The sequence below is a fragment of the Salmo salar genome, chromosome ssa10 (assembly GCF_905237065.1).
Source record: "Salmo salar chromosome ssa10, Ssal_v3.1, whole genome shotgun sequence".
Lineage (NCBI taxonomy): Eukaryota > Metazoa > Chordata > Actinopteri > Salmoniformes > Salmonidae > Salmo > Salmo salar.
Genome location: NC_059451.1, coordinates 71,910,457 through 71,929,201, shown reverse-complemented (window position 1 = coordinate 71,929,201; position 18,745 = coordinate 71,910,457).

Here is an 18,745-nt window from a genome sequence, read left to right as displayed (position 1 = left end):
CACAACAGGTCTAAATATCTGTGTCATGACAGTGTTATGACCATATAATGACAGGTTATGACCGTGTGATGAGTTAAGCGTTATCAATAAGGTAACAAATACTGCTGCATCTGGATTCTCCTCCTTATACACATCAGACCAACATACATGTTTTACATCTTCAACAAAAGAGTCCTGAGAAAACAGTTTGTATGATCTCATAACTTTAGGCCCTGCCTTTGATACTTTGGCTTTCCTTGTTATTGCCACAATCTTATGGTCACTACAGCCAGTGGGAACTGATATTGCGTTGGTGCAAAGCTCTGCAGCATTGGTGAAGATATGATCAATAGAAGTGGATGTCACAGATCCAACACTATTGGTATACACTCTAGTTGATCGAGTGATAACCTGTGTCTTGCAACAGACATTAGTCACAGTAAGAAACTTCCTCTTGAGAGGACAACTAGTTGATCACCAGTCAATGTTCAGATCACCAAGAAAATACATTTCTTTGTCAGCCTCAGAGACCTTATCTAACATCACACACATACAGTGCATTTTCCACATTTTGTTACGTTACAGCCTTATTCTAAAATGGATTAATATTATATATCCTCTTAAATGTAATGGCAAAATGTAGATTCCTGCCTAAATAGACATGCCCAAAAGTAACTGCTATTCATGTGTAATTACATGATTCTGACATGCAAAAACTTGATATATTTGGAAAGAAGACATCTGGGAGATTATGAGGAAATGATCAGAAGATAGGAGTTAAAGTTCAGAATACACAAGATCAAGCACACACAAAAATAACCGTTTTTAATTTTGAAAGTCATCTCTCAATGACAAGCTTTAAGTGAATTATTGATGACTAGAGCTGGAAACACATCAGATAGCTTCCACAACATGTGAACAATATCATTAAAAAAATGGGATTCATAGACCTAACAACTAGAAATGGGCAGATGTGTCAGGTGTGGTCACAAGGCATTTCCAAGTGTCCCTAAACCTCTCCAAAGTGGCATATGTCTGTAAATTAGATAAGTCCAGTCCTATTACATATCTGCAATACGTAAATGCTATTTGTTCAGTATAAAAACACAAGTTCTACCATATCAACCTCACTCAAACATTGTGGTGTTGTTATGGGGTATCCAGGGTACATTCAAGTGTCCTTTCAACCTCTCCAAAATGTCAAAATGTGGTAATTGCACTGTTTTTGCACACTGGATGTGCCTAAAAGTTATTGTTCAATATAAAAACAAAATTTCTACAACACCAACCGCTCTCATACATTTCGGTGGTAACTGGGGACATACAGAGGATATGGATGCCTACAGCGCGTAAGCAGGCAACATCATATTTTTGATGCGCAAAGATATAGTCACTCAGTAGACATTAGATGTTGCCATTAAATCATACATTATCAGATAACATTGGCAATAGGCTAGATGTGTTCATACCAACCTAAGGCTGATGTGCGTCGCTGGAGACCTCGGACAGGAGGGCGACTCTGGGCGCTCCGGACCGGAGGGCGACTCTGGGCGCTCTGGACCGGAGGGCGACTCTGGGCGCTCCGGACCGGAGGGCGACTCTGGGAGCTCCGGTTCCGGACTGTAGGGTGACTCTGGCTGTGCCGGTTCCGGACTGTAGGGTGACTCTGGCTGCGCCGGTTCCGGACAATGGGCCGTCTCTGCCGGCTCTGGACTGTGGGCCGTCGCTGTCGGCTCCGGACTGTGGGCCGTCTCTGCCAGCTCCGGACTGTGGGCCGTCTCTGCCGGCTCCGGACTGTGGGCTGTCTCTGCCGGCTCCGGACTGTGGGCCGTCTCTGCCGGCTCCGGACTGTGGGCCGTCTCTGCCGGCTCCGGACTGTGGGCCGTCTCTGCCGGCTCCGGACTGTGGGCCGTCTCTGCTGGCTCCGGACTGTGGGCCGTCTCTGCAGGCTCCGAACTGTGGGCCATCTCTAGACGGGGCACTGTCGCCAGAAGCTCTGGACGGGGCTCTGTTGCCGGACACTCTGGACGGGGCACTGTTGCCGGACACTCTGGATGGGGCACTGTTGCAGGACACTCTGGACGGGGCACTGTTGCAGGACACTCTGGACGGGGCACTGTTGCCGGAAGCTCTGGACGGGGACTGCGCACTGAAGGCCTGATGCGTGGGGCTGGCTTAGGAGGCGCCAGACTAGGGACACACACCACAGGGCTAGTGCGAGGAGCAGGAGCAGGACGAGCTGGACTGGGCTGACGCACTGGAGGCCTGGTGCGTAGGGCTGGTACTGGAGGTACCAGGCTGGAGACAGGCACCCCAAGGCTAGTGCGAGGAGCGGGAACAGGATGTACTGAACTGGGCTGACGCACTGGAGGCCTGGTGTGTGGTGCTGGCTTTGGAGGCGCCAGACTAGAGACACACACCTCAGGGCTAGTGCGAGGAGCAGGAACTGGATACACCGGGCCATGAGTAGGCACTGGAGGTCTGGAGTGCACCTCCTGCACAACCCGTCCTGGCTGGATGGTAATAGTAGCCCTGCACGAGCGGAGTGCTGGCAGAGGGCGAACTGGGCTGTGCAGAGGCCTGATGGCTGCCGTGCGTAGAGCAGGCGTAGGGTAGCCTGGGCCTAGGAGGCACACTGGTGGCCAGATGTGCTGCGCAGGCATCCTCCTTCCAGGCTGGATGCCCACTCTAGCACGGCATTTGCGAGGGGCTGGGATCGCTCGCACCGGACTGTGCGTGCGCATGGGCAAGATCGTGCACACTTCCGCATACACCGGCGCTCTCCACTCCACATGCTCCCCATAATAAGCACAGGGAGTTGGCTTAGGGCTCACCCTTGGCCCAGCCAAACTACCCGTGTGCCCCCCCCAAAAAAATATTGGGGGTGCCTCTCAGGCTTCCTTGCTAGCCGTGTCCCAACATAGCATTCTCTGTCCTCTCCAGCTTTCTTCCATGGTCCTTCTCCCGCTAGTATCTGCTCCCAAGTCCAAAACTCCTTATAGCTCTGCTGCTGCTTCTTCCTCCACTGCTTGGTCCGTTGGTGGTGGGTAGTTCTGTCACAGGTGTCGTAGGGATTGGACCAAAACACAGCGGGAACGTGTAAACTCATCTTATTGTTTTATTTAAGAAGGAAAACAAAAGAAACACGTATACAAAAACAACAAACGACACTAAACAGTCCCGTCAGGTGCACAAACACAAAACAGGAAACAACTACCCACAAATCCCATAGAAAAAACACCCCTCTTAAATAGGACCTTCAATTAGAAGCAGTGAGAAGCAGCTGCTTCCAATTCAAGGTCAACCCAATAAACACCACATAGAAATAGACATACTAGAACTAACATAGAAATAGACTAACAAGAACATAGCCCAACAAACCCCGAAACACTCTAAACAAACACCCCCTGCCACGCCCTGACCAAACTACAATAACAAACAACCTCTTTTACTGGTCAGGACGTGACAATATGGTAGTAAGTCATACCAAAGATTTGAACGCTCTGATCAATAGCTAAGATACTCAGCTTTCTGCAGACACCCTGCTTTTGCAGATAGGGGCTACCATTCCCATAACAGTCTGAAATACTCTTGGAAGGTAAAAAGGGCGACATTTTATGACAATGTATTCCAAGTCGGGAGTGCAGAAACTTTCAAGTTCCTCTACATTTCCCAAGTCGCACCACATGTTGTTGGTCATAAAGCAGAGCCCTCTGCCTTTGTTCTCGCCAGAGAGCTTGAAAAACTGTCAAACTCGCTGGCTGTATATAATCCATTTGGATGTTAGAGGAAAGCCAAGTCTCAGAAGAACAGAGTATGTTGCATAATCTGCTGTCCCTCTGGAAGGAGATCCTCCCTCTGAGTTTGCCAAGTTTATTCATTAATGATTAAACTTTGGCAAGTTGTATGCTCGGTAATGGAGGAGGGTTGCCTGGCGTCTTAATCTCACTAAGACCCCGCCACGGCTGGCTCTCCATCGGAGTCTCCTTTTCATTCACTTCGGTAGGACTCTCAGGCAACTGAGGTCTCACCGAAGAGGCTAGCGCAGAAATTCGGGAAAGTCGGGTGGACGATGAGTACGCAGCAATTCATATTGCAATAGTTCTGCCCAGGTGTATGAAGTAATGCACGAAACAAACTGAGTAAGAAAATGAGAGAAAACCACGGCCATCTTTGTGGTTAGATTGTATGTGAACAAAACATTGAAAATGCGTAGGCCCTTAAATGTTATGTAATCTAAAAATATCACAGCTGGTAGAACTGAGCAAGTTAAATGAATCATAGAGGCCTTATAACTTATTCCATTTGACAGGTATTTTGCGGGGGCTTATATCCCTTTATATTCATATAGCCTAGGTGCTATGTAGATTCTTATCTGTCATGTTTGGAGTTGTGTTGCTCTGTTATGTGGACACGAGCATTTTTCTTTACAGTTGAGTTTCCCTGTTCGTGTCAGTATACATTAACTTTAAAACTAACTAATGGCATGTTGCACCTCTACCTTGCAGTTGAGCCAAGGAGGAGGACAGATGAGAACAGCAGGCCAATGGAGCACTTAGAGCAGCAGCTGTCAGGGGCAAATAGTAGGGAAGAGGATGAATTAGAGACAAGCCAGACAGAGACAGAAACAGAAGAGTAGATGACGGAGAGAGACACCAGACAAGAGACAGAGACAGAAACAGAAGAGTAGGATATGATGGGAGAGAGACACACCAGACAAGACACAGAAATAGCAAAAAAATAATAGGTTATGGAGAAAGACACACCAGACAAGACACAGACCACAACAGAAGAATAGAATATGATGGAGAGAGACAACAGAAGAACAGAAAAGGCCATAACAGAAGAGGATAGACAAAGTCAGTAACAAACAAGAACCTGAGATTGCAACAGACAAGACAAAGACAGCAACAGATGAGACAGAAGAGGGCAGATAGAGAGAACAGAGGTGGGTTGAGCACACTGTAGAATGTATCACTTCAAGCTGCTCTATACAGAGCTGTGGGAAGTAGGGGTGCTCAACCCACCACAGCATCCCCTGATAAATCGAAATTAAAAAGTAAATAATATCAAATATATTTTTATTTCACAAAATGTTCAACTAGGCCTTTATTACTCCTGTATTAGCAGAGAAAAATCCTCCTCAGCACCCCCATTCCTATTCTGTACAGGCTACCTTCTTTTCACTCTGTCAATTAGGTTAGTATTGTGTAACTACAATGTTGTTGATCCGTCCTCAGTTGTCTCCTATCATAGCCATTAAACTCTTTAACTGTTTTAAAGTCACCATTGGCCTCGTGGTGAAATCCCTGAGCGATATCCTTCCACTCTGGCAACTGAGTTAGGTAAAACGTCTGTATCTTTGGATGGTGTATCATTACATCCAGTCACTACAAAGTGCCATTTTTTGAAATGTATTTTTTATTTTATTTAACCTTTATTTAACTAGGCATGTCAGTTATGAACAAATTCTTACTTACAATGACGGCCTACCAAAAGGCCTCCTGCGGGGACGGGGGCCTGGGATTAAAAATAGAAAATCCAATATAAATATAGGACAAAACCCACATCACAACAAGAGAGACACAACACCACATAAAGAGAGACCTAAAGACAACAACATAACAAGACATCAACACATGAATAACATGAATAATAAGCCGGCGAGAGGTGGTTAGAATAGGATGGGAGTCCAAAAGTCAGTGTAACCAAAAGAGAGTCAGAGTCCCGAGTGTGGGAACAAACAGTCTGTCCCACAGTTGGGTAAAGAAAGTTTGTAGTCAAAGTATGCAGGAGTCATGAGGCAAAGAGCAAAATGCACAAGAAAAAAATAAAATATTTAACCAGAGAGATTTCTGCTACTAAGGTTTTCTTTTTTCAAGCTATACTGAGGGTGCTCTAGCAAAGAAACAGCAGAGACCTGAGGACACCATCCAACCTAAAACTGAGCTCCCAGGCTTGAAAAGACAGACCAGATACAAATTCATTTAGCACTGAGGTGTGAAGTAAAAGGGCTTTTGCTCAACAAGTGTCAGGAGTCTTTGAAGCGTCCTCTGAATCCCCCTCCTGCTGTTCAAAGACCATTCACTGGCATTTTCTACAAGAAATCTGCCTCCAGAAATAAAAGCTTCTTCCAAGTGGGTGTGACACACACCTACTCCCATTGCCTGAGGCACTGCTGCTTGGATTCCACCTGGCAATCTGTTCACCGTCTGCCCTGGCCTGTCTCCCCCTGTCTGGTACAGGTACCTCTACCACACTCACCCCTCTCTCCCGAGCTTTCGCTCGCCTCCAGCACCCACACACTGTTGAGGCGAGTGACTCTGAACTTACAATGGCTAGCCCCAAGTCGTTAACATCTTTGGGGTAGGTGGGACGCTACCGTCCCACCTGGCCAACATCCGGTGAAATTGTAGAGCGCGAAATTCAAAATTCGTAATATTAACCTCTTACATCTAGATGTTCCGCTAGCGGAACACATGCTCCAATATCCAATGATAGGCGTGGCGCGAATTACAAATTCCTCAAAAATACAAAAACTTCAATTTTTCAAACATATGACTATTTCACAGCATTTTAAAGACAAGACTCTCCTTTATCTAACCACACTGTCCGATTTCAAAAAGGCTTTACAGCGAAAGCAAAACATTAGATTATGTCAGCAGAGTACCCAGCCAGAAATAATCAGACACCCATTTTTCAAGCTAGCATATAATGTCACAAAAACCCAGAAGATGCATGTTTTGTTCAATCAAGTTCATATTTATATCAAAAAACAGCTTTTTACATTGGCATGTGACGTTCAGAACTAGCATACCCCCCGCAAACTTCCGAGGAATTTACAAACAATTTACTAAATTACTCACGATAAACGTTCACAAAAAGCATAACAATTATTTTAAGAATTATAGATACAGAACTCCTCTATGCACTCGATATGTCCGATTTTAAAATAGCTTTTTGGTGAAAGCACAATTTGCAATATTCTAAGTACATAGCCCAGCCATCACGGGCTAGCTATTTAGACACCCGGCAAGTTTAGCCTTCACCAAAATCAGATTTACTATAACAAAAATGTTATTACCTTTGTTGTCTTCGTCAGAATGCACTCCCAGGACTGCTACTTCAATAACAAATGTTGGTTTGGTCCCAAATAATCCATCGTTATATCCGAACAGCGGCGTTTTGTTCATGCGTTCCAGAAACTATCCGAAATGGTAAATCAGGGTCGCGCGCATGGCGCAATTCGTGACAAAAAAATTCTAAATATTCCATTACCGTACTTCGAAGCATGTCAACCGCTGTTTAAAATCAATTTTTATGCAATTTATCTCGTAAAAAAGCGATAATATTCCGACCGGGAATCTCCTTTTCGGCAAACAGAGGAAAAATCACAAAGACGGGGGCGGCCTGGGCACGCGCCTAAGCCCACAGTCCCTTGATCGGCCACTTGAGAAAGGCGATAATGTGTTTCAGCCTGGGGCTGGGATGACGACATTCAGGTTTTTCCCGGGCTCTGAGCGCCCATGGAAGACGTAGGAGGTGTCACGTTAGAGCAGAGATCCTTTGTAAAAGATAGAGATGGCAAAGAAGTTCAAGAAATGGTCAGACAGGCCACTTCCTGTAAAGGAATCTCTCAGGTTTTGACCTGCCATTTGAGTTCTGTTATACTCACAGACACCATTCAAACAGTTTTAGAAACTTTGGAGTGTTTTCTATCCAAAGCCAATAATTATATGCATATTCTAGTTACTGGGCAGGAGTAGTAACCAGATTAAATCGGGTACGTTTTTTATCCAGCCGTGAAAATACTGCCCCCTAGCCATAACAGGTTAAACATTCATGAAAATACAAGTGTCTTACATCGTTTAAAAGCTTAATGTCTTGTTAATCCAGCCGCTTTGTCAGATTTCAAAAAGGCTTTACGGGGAAAGCACACCATGCGATTATCTGAGGACAGCGCCCCGTGTACAAAAGCATTACATACATTTTCCAACCAAGCAGAGGCGTCACGAAAGTCAGAAATAGCTAGCCATCTAGCTCGGCCAGCTTTCAACAAAGTGTCATCAAAATATTTAATACTTTCCTGGAATATTGCATAACATTAGATGACAAGTGAGAGATACAGTATATAAAGTATTATTTCTAACAGAGCTAACATTAACCAAGTTTTGAGTTTATCTTACCAGCTGAGTGCCTACGGTCCATCAGTTCCCAAATAAGCTGCTACCCATTCCATCTGATCACCTTGGTTTTTCCACCACCTTCATCCTTGTCTTTCCAGAACCTTCATCTGACTTTTTTAGCAGATAGTTTGCTGTCAGTCTGCTGTTGAAAGCAGGTAGGTAGCAAATACTTTTGCTTTAGCACCCCCATGTTTTCTTGGTTTGACTGGGGATGTAATAATTCACCAATACGCATCGGTCCCCGATTCAAATGTTTATAATACAAGTGCATTGTCTGCTGACCCCAAAACCAATCCAAATGTAGCATGCATCGGTCAGAAAATAAATTCATACATTAAAAATCGCTGGTTCCAATTTTTTGTTGCTGTTCATATTACATTCTTTCTACCTTGCAAAAATACCTCATCTTTTATGACAACTGATTTATCCTCTCCTTCAGTGTTGAACTGAATGTAACTGTGTTAACAGTCATTGATATACAAGTCATTTGGCATGCCAAACAACCCCAGGCAATGTCAGTAGCCTAGTCAAACTACATACACTGCCCAGCTTCGCACGCTGATCTTGCACATCTCTGCAGCACCTTCAGCATTCAAATGCTAAAATGGCTTGCGTGATATTAGGCTCCCTTATGGCTCAGCTGAGGTGCCTACATACAGTAGCACATGCACCATAGACGTACATCATGTACACACACACACACACACACACACACACACACACACACACACACACACACACACACACACACGTCAGCCAGCTCAGACAGATCCAGCTCAGAGAGGCCCAGCTCATGAGCTCCATCAGCAGCAGGTTTTAATTTAGAATGTAAAATGAATGTGTTTATGCAACAAATGTTAGTCCATCGAATTGTATTGCATCGAACCGATTCGCCCGCTAATCAAACCGAACAAAGCGTTTCAAACTAAAATGTATTGTTTCTGTATCTTATCTAGACACGTATCGAATAGTCTTGAAAGGGAAAGATGAACATCCCTACCTCTTACATATTGCATCCCTTTTCAGAGCATGTAGGCCAAATTTGCCAGGAAATCGTACCCAAACATTGATATTTCAGCTGCTGCCACAGAGGCCAAACTGGGGTCTGAAATGATCTAATCTTCAAAGAATTACATTCTCCTGCCACTTTATTATGTCCATTGAGAGCTTTCATGTAAACAGCTCTTCAATTAAAGGTACATGATGGACCCATATTTAATTGGGTCAAATAGCTAGTATTATGCCTTATATACAGTACCAAGATGTTTAGCTGCCAACTTTTTGCCACTTTTTCTTTATATCTGAAATGTATTGCCCGTAACAAAGCCTGCACTTACTTTTCCGCCAACCTACCTAGTCATGAATGCGGTAAAGCAGAGGTAATCAAGGTATCAAATTGTTGTTTTGAAATATAATCTCTTTTTGGCTTGTGGAACATTTGCAGTGTAAATATTATGATTATGTTCCGGCCCCCTCACCATCCGCTCAGATTTGGTCAAAAATCAGCCTGTGTCTGAATCTAGTTGCCTACCCCTGACCCACAGCTTAGTATGAAACGTAGCCGTAATGCTACAGCGGCATTGGCACGCTCAATGTAGAAAATATATAATATAAAATATTGTCATCTTCAACCTAGACTACGCTCTTATGCACTTGGTGGTTGCTAGGCATCACATTACTAGGCTGTTAACGTCTTTCGGGCAGTTCTAAACTTTGCGAGGCATGTCACTTCGCCCATCACTTCGTATAGCCCACCACATGCACTGTTTTCTTAACCACAACTGGATGGATCCATAAAGCATTACTGGGAATGAATAAAATTGAATGACAAAATTATTTGGAATAATGTAGGCTTATGCAATTGAAGGCATGTATCAAATTGTTGCTTACTGAAACTCCCAAAGTTATCCAATCATTATTATCCAACACTATGGTGCCCACAAAGCTCACCACTAACCTAAGGACACTGGACCCTGGAACTAAACACCTCCTTCTGCAACTGGCCACTCCCAGGTGGTAAGGGTAGGCAACAACACATCTGCCAAGCTGATCCTCAACACTGGGGCCCCTCAGGGTTGTGTGTGTAGTCTCCGCCTGTACTCCCTGTTCACCCACGACTGCGTGGCCAAACACGACCGCAACACCATCATTAAGTTTGCTGACGACATAACAGTGGTAGGCATGATCACCGACAACAATGGGACAGCCTATAGGGAGGAGGTCTGAGACCTGGCAGTGTTGTGAGCAAGACAAAGGAGCTGATCATGAACAACAGAAAAAAGGCGAGCCGAACAGAGTTTCAAGTTCCTTGGTGTCCAACTGCTCAGCATCTGACCGTAAGGCATTACAGAGGGTAGTGCGTATGGCCCAGAACATCACCGGGGCCAAGCTTCCTGCCATCCAGGACTTATATACTCAGCGGTGTCAGAGGAAAGCCCCAAAAATTGTCAAAGACTCCAGTCACCCAAGTCATAGACTGTTCTCTCTGCTACCACATGGCATGCGGTACTGGAGCGCCAAGTCTAGGACCAAAAGGCTCCTTATCAGCTTCTACCCCCAAGCCATAAGACTGCTGAACAATGAATCAAATGGTCATTCAGACTATTTAAATTGACTCCCCCTCCATTGGTTTTTAACACTGCTACTACTCAGTTTATTATCTATGCATAGTCACTTCACCCCTACCTAAATGTACAAATTACCTCGACTAACCTGTACCCCCGCACATTGACTCGGTAACGGTACCCCCTGTATATAGCCTTGTTTTTGTTATTTTATTGTGTTACTTTTTCATAATTTTTTACTTTAGTTTATTTGGTAAACATTTTCTCAACTCTTTCTTGAACTGCATTGTTGGTTAAGGGCTTGTAAGTAAACATTTCACGGTAAGGTCTACACCAGTTGTATTCGGCGCATGTGACAAATAAAGTTTGATTTGATTTTCATTATAATACATTTGATGCAATACTAGCGTGGGGTCAGCTAGATGACCATTTCAGCACCGTTTTGATTGGGAGAGCGCCATTACCCTGCTTTGAGACACGTGTGGGGACTCCTCTTGATAACATTCTATCAATGTCAGATTTTTCTTTTCACCGAATCTCCATTTGGATATTTGGTTACAAATATACTGGGGAAACATCAGCTAAGTTGAGGAGAGTGCTGCTCATGATCATCTTCAGTCTAGTTGGCTCATTTATTAGCCCTTATCAGAACATTTTGCTAGCGTGTTATGTAGCGTAAGTTAATTATTTTGCTCTTTACTCGTTCAGTAGGCTGGCCTACTGCCGACCAAAAGCCTGCATGACTAGTGTAACTTGACGGATTTACACATAAATATACAATTACTCTAGCCGTACTATGCCACCTTTTTTTATACTCGAGGTGAGGCCCTTTGGACTAATCTAAAATACATTGGTTCTTTACATCAAGGAGTGACGCATGGGAATAAGAGGCTAAAATAGGATGCAACAGCATTCCAAGAAAGGCACAATAATCTCCATAGGCCTGCATCATTTCCATACGTCATCTTTAGCTCCAGGAGCTCAATACAACTGTCCTACAAGCCAGACTTCAATAGTTAGCAATATGAGATCTCACAAACATCACCAGGTTTATGCATTTCATTCACATATCCAAAAGGACAATAACAATGTATTGCAACACTGAGGGAGGGCATGCCAAGGGAGGAGGAGAGCAGATCTAGGTGAGCCTAAAACACTATGTTTAAAATTGCTACAGTACCATACTTACTTTTGCTAAAATCCCACCATCACCAGTCCAGTCCAGTCCGGCCAAGGTACATCAACCGTAACATGGTAAATGGTATCCCCTGACTGAACAAACAGATCTGACTTAGGGTGTGTTCGTAAATTCACTCTGGAGTGTCTGAGTGTGCTCAGAGTGCGCTCTGGAAATACGTACATTCAGACCGTTGCCAGATTGTCAGTTTGTAAATTCAGAGCATTTCGCTCTCGGAGTGTTCAGAGAGCAAACTGGATGCTCTGGCCGAGGAGTAGGGTGGATCCGAGCGTTCTGACTTCACAACGGCAGTCGAGCGCCCATGCAAACTGGCTAGCTTGCTATCTACTTCCAGAACCAAATGAGAGAACACCTCACTCTGACCACTTTACTCATCCTAGAAGAGCTGGTTAGGCTGTTTTCATGATATCCAGAGCGTTGGTGATTAACTGTGCTGCTGGCAACAACTGAATTATGCTTTTTGCCGACGTTTACTCCCACCAGGTGTTGAGCGTTCATAAATTCATCAGTTATTCTGCTCTCTGGCAAACTCAGATGATAGTGCTCTGTAGGGCGGCAGGTAGCCTAGTGGTTAGAGCGTTGGGCTAGTAACCGGAAGGTTGCAAGATCGAATCCCTGAGCTGACAAGGTAAAAAGCTGTTGTTTTTCCCCTGAACAAGGCAGTTCCTATGCCGTTACTGAAAATAAGAATTTGTTTTTAACTGACTTGCCTAGTAAAATAAAGAAAGAAATCAGAGTAGATAGCCAGAGGGAATTTACAAATGCACACTTAAATAATTAATTAACAATGATCCACACCTGGGACTGGCAGCCCAACAACAGTACGTTCACAACAACAACTGTTCTTCCCCATTACACTTGTCTGATAATTGATCAATGTGATTTTGTTGTTTCACTGAATCGTGATGTTTGTTTGGTTAATTTGTCTCTGGCTGGGAAAATAAGTGGTGGTAGCTCATCTATTCATTTGCTCATCCATTACTGATCAGAAACATTTAGCATGCAATAATGAAACCTAAATCAAGGGTAGCCTATTATTTAGCTCGATCTCGTATCGGCAACTCCAAAAGCCAGCAAAAGTTGTGAAATATGAACACGAGACTTTGAAAACATACAGTGCATTCAGGAAAAGTATTCAGACCCGTTGACTTTTTACACATTTTGTTACGTTACAGTCTTATTTGAAAATGTATTCAATTTTTTCCCTTCATAAATCTACACACAATACCCCATAATGACAAAGCAAAAACAGGTTTTTAGGAATTTTACTAAATGTATAAAAAATTTAAATAATGAAATATTATATAAGTATATAAGTATTCAGGCCCTTTACTCAGTACTTTGTTGAAGCACCTTTTGCAGCAATTACAGCCTCGACTCTTCTTGGGTATGACGCTACAAGCTTGTCACACACCTGTATTTGGGGAGTTTCACCCATTCTCTGCAGATCCTCTCAAGCTCTATCAGGTTGGATGGGGAGCGTCGCTGCACAGCCATTTTCAGGTCTTTCCAGAGATTTTCGATCGGGTTCAAGTCCGGGCTCAGGCTGGGCCACTCAAGGACATTCAGAGACTTGTCCCAAAGCCACTACTGCATTGTCTTGACTGTGTTCTTAGGGTCATTGTCCTGTTGGAAGGTGAACCTTCACCCCAGTCTGAGGTCCTGAGAACTCTGGAGACGGTTTTCATCAAAGATCTGTCTGTACTTTGCTCCGTTCATCTTTCCCTCGATCCTGACTAGTCCCTGCCACTGAAAAACCTCCCCACAGCATGATCCTGCCACCACCATGCTTCACCGTATGGATGCTGCCAGCTTTCCTCCAGATGTGGCACTTGGCATTCAGTTCAATCTTGGTCTCATCAGACCAGAGAATCTTGTTTCTCATGGTCTGAGAGTCTTTAGCTGCCTTTTGGCAAACTCAAAGGGGGCTGTGATGTGCCTTTTACTGAGGTGTGGCTTCCATTTGGCCTGATTGGTGAAGTGCTGCAGAGATGGTTGTACTTCTGGAAGAGTCTACCTTCTCCACAGAGAAACTGGAGCTCTATCAGAGTGAACTTCGGGTTCTTGGTCACCTTCCTGACCAAGGCTCTTCTCCCCCTATTGTCCCAAGAGTCTTGGTGGTTCCAAACTTCTTTCATGTAAGAATGATGGAGGCCACTGTGTTCTTGGGGACCTTCAATGCTGCATAAATGTTTTGGTACTCTTCCCCAGATCTGTGCCTCGACACTGGATGATAGTGGGGTGAACAGGCAATGGCGTGGGTGGTTATTGTCCTTGATGATCTTTTTGGCCTTCCTGTGACATCGGATGCTGTAGGTGTCCGGGAGAGCAGGTAGCTTGCATCGGGGATGCATTGGGCAGACCATACCACCCTCTGGAGAGCCATGCTGTTGCGGGCTGTGCAGTTGCAATACCAGGTGGTGATACAGCCTAACAGGATGCTCTCATTTGTGAATCTGTAAAAGTTTGAGGGTTTTAGGTGCCAAGCCAAATGTCTTCAGCCTCCTGCGGTTGAAGAGTCTCTGTTGCGCCTTCTTCACCACACTGTCTTTGTGGGTGGACCATTTCAGATTGTCAGTGATGTGTACGCCGAGGAACTTGAAGCTTTCCACCTGCTCCACTGCGGTCTCGACGATATGAATAAGAGCGTGCTCCCTCTGCTGTTTCCTGAAGTCCATGATCAGCTCCTTTGTTTTGTTAACATTGAGTGAGAGGTTCTTTCCTGGCACCACACTCCGAGGGACCTCATCTCCTCCCTGGAGGCTGTCTCGTCATTGTTGGTAATCGGGTCTACTACTGTTGTGTCGTCTGCAAACTTGATGATTGAGTTGGAGGCGTGCATGGCCATGCAATCATGGGTGAACAGGGAGAGGGCTGAGAACGCACCCTTGTGGGGCCACAGTATTGAGGATCAGCGGGGTGGAGATGTTGTTTCCTACCCTCACCACCTGGGGGCGGCTCGACAGAAAGTCCAGGACCCAGTAGCAAAGGACGGGGTTGAGACTGATAAGGGAATTTATATGTTTAACCTCTCTGGGCCAGTGGGACGTAAGCGTCCCACTCTAGTCAACAGCCAGTGGAATCGCGTGGTGTGAAATACAAATACCTCATAAATGCTATAACTTCAATTTCTCAAACATATGACTATTTTACACCATTTTAAACCTAAGACTCTCGTTAATCCAACCACGTTGTCCGATTTCAAAAAGGCTTTACAGCGAAAGCAAAACATTAGATTATGTCAGGAGAGTACCCTGCCAATAATCACACAGACATTTTCAAAGCAAGCATATGTCACAAAAACCAAAACCACAGCTAAATGCAGCCCTAACCTTTGATGACCTTCATCAGATGACACTTCCCTGTAGCTCAGTTGGTAGAGCATGGTGTTTGCAACACCAGGGTTGTGGGTTCGATTCCCACGGGGGGCCAGCACAGAAAAAAAATGTATGAAATTGTATGAAATGTATGCATTCACTACTGTAAGTCGCTCTGGATGAGAGCGTCTGCTAAATGACTAAGATGTAAATGTAGGACATTATGTTATACAATACATGCATGTTTTGTTCAATCAAGTTCATATTTATATCAAAAACCAGCTTTTTACATTAGCATGTGATGTTCAGAACTAGCATACCCACCGAAAACTTCCGGTGAATTTACTAAATTACTCATGATAAACGTTGACAAAATACATAACAATTATTTTAAGAATTATAGATAAAGAACTCCTTTATGCAAACGCTATGTCAGATTTTAAAATAGCTTTTCAGCGAAAGCACATTTTTCAATATTCTGAGTACATAGCTTAGCCATCATGGCTAGCTAATTTGACACCCACCAAGTTTGGGACAACCTAAACTCAGAATTACTATTAGAAAAATTGGATTACCTTTGCTGTTCTTCGTCAGAATGCACTCCCAGGACTTCTACTTCAACAACAAATGTTGTTTTGGTTCCAAATAATCCATAGTTATATCCAAATACCTGCGTTTTGTTCGTGCGTTCAGGTCACTATCCGAAGAGTAACGCGCGAGTGCATTTCGTGACAAAACAATTCAAAATATTCCATACCGTACTTAGAAGCATGTCAAACGCTGTTTAAAATAAATGTTTATGCTATTTTTCTCATAAAATAGTGATAATATTCCAACCAGGCAATGTTGTATTCATTCAAAGAGTGAAATAAAAAAAATGGCGAAGTCTCGTGAATGCGCATCTCCAGTGTCACTGTCCCCAGGCAGGCCACTCACAAACTCTGCTGTTGTACTTTGCCCAGAGAAAGGAGACACATCATTCCGGTTTCTGAGGGCTTTAGAGAGCCAATGGAAGCCTTAGAAAGTGTCACGTAACAGCACAGATGCTGTAATTTTGATAGAGATGCAACAGAAGGACTACAAATTGTCAGACAGGCCACTTCCTGCATGGAATCTTCTCAGGTTTTGGCCTGCCATATGAGTTCTGTTATACTCACAGACACCATTCAAACAGTTTTAGAAACTTTAGAGTGTTTACTATCCAAATCGACTAATTATATGCATATTTTCGTTTCTGGGCAGGAGTAGTAAGCAGTTTAAATCGGTTACGTTTTTTATCCGGCCGTGAAAATACTGCCCCCTAGCCCCAACAGGTTTTAAGGTAATAACTAAAGAATTCCACCCTTAAGCATAATTGTTAGTTATAACATATATAATGAATAATTAGACAAACATAACTATTAGTAATTATTTGATTATGTAACATGTATAATGAATAATTAAAGTGATAAACTTAAGTCCAATAAGGTTTGGTCGAGACCAGTAAGGGAGAGAAATGTGTGTGTGTGTCTTAAGAAAACACAGAGAACAATTAAACTATTCATGACCTGACCTGGTTAGAACTCTGAGAAACTTACATCAGGAAAGGGAGTCCCGTCAAGATCCCTTTAATCTCGGGGTGATGGAACTGCCAGCTTGGTAGTGATAAACAGTGGTGAGAACTATGGGGAAGGATACATTCTACCTACTGTTCATGTGTATGTATCTGCGTAGACTATCTACTGTTTGTGTGTAGGTATGTGCGTAAGTAGGGAGAGGAGTGAGTTATAAAATGGCATGTGTTTGTATTACGGACTTTAGAACGTTCTCGTGAATAAACTTTATGGACCTTTTGCATAAGTCTATGCCTAATTATTATTAAACCCAGGATCTTACAAACCTCGGGGATTGGTCAAAGCTTAATTGATTGTTAGATATTAGGGGAACGGCACCTCCGTACCTTCAGGCTCTGATCAGGCCCTACACCCAAACAAGGGCACTGCGTTCATCCACCTCTGGCCTGCTGGCCCCCCTACCTCTGCGGAAGCACAGTTCCCGCTCAGCCCAGTCAAAACTGTTCGCTGCTCTGGCACCCCAATGGTGGAACAAGCTCCCTCACGACGCCAGGACAGCGAAGTCAATCACCACCTTCCGTAGACACCTGAAACCCCACCTCTTTAATAACCTGTTGGGGCTAGGGGGCAGTATTTTCACGGCTGGATAAAAAAACGTACCCGATTTAATCTGGTTACTAATCCTACCCAGTAACTAGAATATGCATATACTTATTATATATGGATAGAAAACACCCTAAAGTTTCTAAAACTGTTTGAATGGTGTCTGTCTGTGAGTATAACAGAACTCATTTGGCAGGCAAAACCCTGAGACAGATTCTGACAGGAAGTGGATACCTGATGTGTTGAATTACCTTTAAGCCTATGCCATTGAAACACACAGGATCTTATTAATGTTTTGGCACTTCCTATTGCTTCCACTAGATGTCACCAGCCTTTACAAAGTGTTTTGAGTCTTCTACTGTGAGATCTGACCGAACAAGAGCCTTGGAACGGTGATGGCCGATTAGACTCTGGCGCGAGGTCATGTTGGGTACCCTCGTTCCAATACGTTTTAAAAGAGAATGCATTCGTCCACCTTGAATATTATTCATGTTCTGGTTAAAAAAGGCACTAATGATTTATGCTATACAACGTTTGACATGTTTGAACGAACGTAAATATATTTTTCCCCCTCGTTCATGACGAGAAGTCCGGCTGGCTTAGATCATGTGCTAACAACACGGAGCTTTTTGGACATAAATGATGAGCTTTTTTGAACAAAACTACATTCGTTATGGACCTGGGATTCCTGGAAGTGACATCTGATGAAGAGAATCAAAGGTAATGGATTATTTACATAGTATTTTCGATTTTAGATCTCTCCAACATGGCTGTTAGTCTGTATCGCAAAGCGTATTTTTCTGGGCGCAGTGCTCAGATTATTGCAAAGTGTGATTTCCCAGTAAGGTTATTTTTAAATCTGGCAAGTCGATTGCGTTCAAGAGATGTAAATCTATAATTCTTTAAATGACAATATAATATTTTACCAATGTTTTCTAATATTAATTATTTAATTTGTTGTGCTGACTTGACTGCCGGTTATTGGAGGGAAACGATTTCCTGAACATCAATGCCATAGTAAAACGCTGTTTTTGGATATAAATATGAACTTGATAGAACTAAAAATGCATGCATTGTCTAACATAATGTCCTAGGAGTGTCATCTGATGGAGATTGTCAAAGGTTAGTGCATCATTTTAGCTGGTTTTATGGTTTTGGTGACGCCTGTCTTTGAATTGACAAAACATTACACACAGCTATTGTCAATGTACTCTCCTAACATAATCTAACTTTATGCTTTCGCCGTAAAACCTTTTTGAAATCGGACAACGTGGTTAGATTAAGGAGATGTTTATCTTTCAAAGGGTGTAAGATAGTTGTATGTTTGAAAAATTTGAATTTTGAC